This window comes from Macaca fascicularis, chromosome 12 (assembly GCF_037993035.2).
Source record: "Macaca fascicularis isolate 582-1 chromosome 12, T2T-MFA8v1.1".
Classification (NCBI taxonomy): Eukaryota; Metazoa; Chordata; class Mammalia; order Primates; family Cercopithecidae; genus Macaca; species Macaca fascicularis.
Genome location: NC_088386.1, coordinates 88,965,813 through 88,969,442, shown reverse-complemented (window position 1 = coordinate 88,969,442; position 3,630 = coordinate 88,965,813). Strand labels below are relative to the sequence as shown.

The 3,630-nt window shown below is 41.2% G+C and overlaps 1 pseudogene; it reads left to right on the top strand.

Annotated features, from left to right (window-relative positions):
* The first annotated feature begins 410 nt into the window (after positions 1-410).
* Positions 411-1,649, top strand: LOC102130486 (dnaJ homolog subfamily C member 17 pseudogene; annotated as a pseudogene).
* The last annotated feature ends 1,981 nt before the right edge of the window (positions 1,650-3,630 follow it).

The window sequence follows — 3,630 nt, the reverse complement described above, 5'->3', positions numbered from 1 at the left end:
TTCAGCCACTGTGCCTGGCCATTACAGACCAATTCTTAGAAACTTGTTTTCAACTTGTTGAATTTATTTATAAAGATAAGAGAAAAATATTAAAATGGTAAATAAGGTTTCTATTTCACACTGTATCAATAAAATGTACATATTTTAATACTTTTTTAAAACTTTTTTTCCCTCATTTTTCCTGTCAGGTGTAATTGCACCCACCCACCAATTTTAAATATAGGATAATGTCAAAATCATCAGGAAATTAATAGAAATTTTAAATTCACAAACACACGATATGGAAGATATTGAAAAAACTCCATTAAGTTAGACATTATCTTCTATTTCAGGAACCCATCTGCAATATTTTAATTAGAATGCTTCTTTCCTTAAAATGCACATTAATTCTGTATGCTATTAAAATCATCCATAACTAAAAGTAAATAATGCTGTTTTAAAATATTGCAATGCATTTTCATGACTTGCCTTGCTTATGAACACAGGAATTTGTTCATAAATAATCTTTAAGAAATATGTAAATCTCCATACTTCATGAATGAGAAGACCAAATCAAAATAATGTGGCAGGCTGGGTTCGTTTGGGAGATAAACATCACACAGTAGATTAACAGGGATGTTTGATACAAAGCACTATTAAGTATGGTTAAAAAAAAAAAAAAAAAAAAGAGTACGAATCCATCAGGTCAGAACCACGGCAATGACCAAGGAACGCTTACAGATGGACATGTACATGCTGCTAGACAGGGAGGAGAAGGTGGCAGACAAAGAGGTGGAGAAGGCATATAGGCAGAAGGCCCCCTCCTGCTACCCGGCATTCTTCCAGTGGCAGCTGAACTCTTCCGCCACATTCTCAGGCCTTGGAGGTGCTGACTGATGCTGCAGCCAGGGCTGCGTATGACAAAGTCAGGAAAACCAAGAAGCAGGCAGCAGAGAGGACCCAGAAACTAGATGAGAAAAGGAGGAAAGTGAAGCTTGAGCTGGAGGCCCGGGAGCGGCAGCACCAGGCCCAGGAGAGTGAGGAGGAGGAGGAGGAATAGGAGGAGGAGGAAGAGGAGGAGGAGTGGGGGGGGAGGGGGAGGGGGAGGAGGGGGGTGGGGAGGAGGAGGAGGAAGGGGAGGAAGAGGAGGAGGAAAGCCTGAGCACCAGGACTCTAGCGTGAGAGATCAAACGCCTGGGCGAAGGGTTCCCGGCAGCTGGAGGAACAGCAGAGGCTATCCGGGAGCAGATACACCAGTAGCATGACCAGAGGTTGAGAGGAAAGACAGAAAATACTGAAGGCCAAGGAACCCCCAAACTAAAGCTAAAATGGAAGTGCAAGAAGAGGGCGGGGGTGAGTCAAAAGGTGGCTACTCCAAAGACATTCTCCTATGGCTTTTGCAAAAGTGTGGTGAGGTTCTCAACCTGGTGCTTTCCAGGAAGAAGGCAGGCACTGCTGTGGTGGAGTTTGCGACTGTCAAGACTGCGAAGCTGGCGGTCCAGAATGGAGTTGGCCTGGTGGATAACTCTCTGAAGATTTCCTGGTTGGAGGGACAGCCCCGGAGGACCGTGGGCCCCAGCCACTCAGCACTGTCAAAGGGCTCAGTGCTGTCGGTGAGGGACTACGAGAGCGTCATCAGGACGCACATGCGCCACGCGGCCGAGCTGTGATAACTGATCTCAGAGACGCACCGTTGAGACCAGGACCAGCAGCCCACGTAACCCTGGCTCCAGCCACCCGCCCGCAGCGTTTTTCTTTAACGTCATCAATAAACTTTCGTTTGTTTGTTTTTAAGAAAAAAAGAAGGAATGATATGATGTAAAGAAACTCTGTATGATATCTTAGGGCTGATGGAGAGTACTCAAGGACAAATTTAGAAGGCGTTCAGACTTTATTGGAGAAAATGTGGGTCAGCTCGCTGGATACCAGGGAAGTTCTCAATTTTGGTCAGACCAGAGCAGATCTGAGTTCCTTGGCAAGTGAAAGGCCACCTCCAGTGTATAGGGGATCAACAGCTCTAAGCAAGTGTATCCAAGGGATTCCCAGCAATTGGTGGGGTAGGAGATCTTTAGAGCGGACAGTCTGTGGGGGCTCCGGTTTCCAGAGAGTGCTGTGGAAAAATTATCACCAGACAGAGGCTGCAATGTCACAGAGGGACAAAGCCTGGGCAGGTGACTGGGACAGGCTCTACTAGCTATCCTCACCCCCTCCTGCGGACACCCAGCTCACACAGGGAGTCTCTACTGCACTGTTCCTCAAGCACCCTCTACTGCTCGTACCGAAGGAAAAATTATTTAAAATATTCTGTTTTAGAGCATATGTTGAAATGTGCATTCAGAGCTGAGAAATAATAAACTGACAACTGACACAAATGATTATTAGGTATACTTTAAGTCATTTTTAGTCATTCGAGGAGAAAAATAAGTCATCAATGAACTGCATGGAAATGAAAAATCAAGTGATAAAACCATAACTAAATAAATCAAGATTGCCACATCATTTTGATTTGGTCTTCTCATTCATAAAGTATGGAGACTTACATAAACCTTACAGATAATTTATGATCAAATTTCTGTCTTCACAAGCAAGTGGCTTGGTTCTAAATGCAAACATATAATTCCAAGTATAATTTAAATACTAGAAATTCCTCACAAAATTGCTATACAAGATTTTCAAATTATGGGCAGGAATACTAACTGAGATTGCATCATTCATTGGGATTTATAAGTTCACCCAACAAGCCTAAGCAGATTGTATTCACATACTGATAAATTTAATTATGGCAGATGAGTGGTTCTTAAATTTATTTTGTCATTTGTCCTTTGTTTCGCTATGTCTTGTGCTTCCTTAACTACCTCTTAGTTCAAAATTCATACTCGTGATTTCAAATTCAGGCTTCTCAGAGTCGATGTTTATTGGGCTTCACCTGAGCTATTTGAACATATTCGGTAAAATTACGTTCCCAATATATATGTAATGAAAGAATTTGTCTAGTCTTTCTTATTGTCTGTTACTGAAATAGTGGTAGAGGGTGTGGAAGGAGAGCTGGGTAATTCCATTACATTTTCATCCTCCCAGAACCCAATCACTGACATGAGTTGCCTGCTACCCTGGCCCAGTCAGGTTTCCCTTCCCACTACTTACAAAGCTGTCTCACCCTAGACAGATTTTGGTCAAATAGAAAAAAAATAATAAAATTAAACAAGAAATAGGCAGTGAAATTTAAACAAACAAGATATGATGTTTCTTTAGCTCAGAGAAATATATAGAGCAATCAACAGAAACAATCTAGAAGATTGAAACAATCAGAAGAACATAAACTCATTACACTAAGCACTGATGAGAATCGGAAACAAGCTTCAATCACTGGAACACTTCCAGAATCGAGTTTCTAGGTGATGACTTAGTCAAATCACCAGTCAGATGTTCTTATGAAACTAGCAATATTTTGGACTGTGCTTGCTTTGGATGAATGAAGGAAAGATAAAGTAAGAAGTATCCGCTTATTTATTTGGAGAAATGTAGACTTCGTGTGTAAAAATCAGCAATAAAATTTCCTAATGTTTAGTAAGTACTCAAAATATTATGTCATCAATTACATTATATAGCAAAAGTATGTAATATTTTTATTTATTCATACAAATGGGTTAC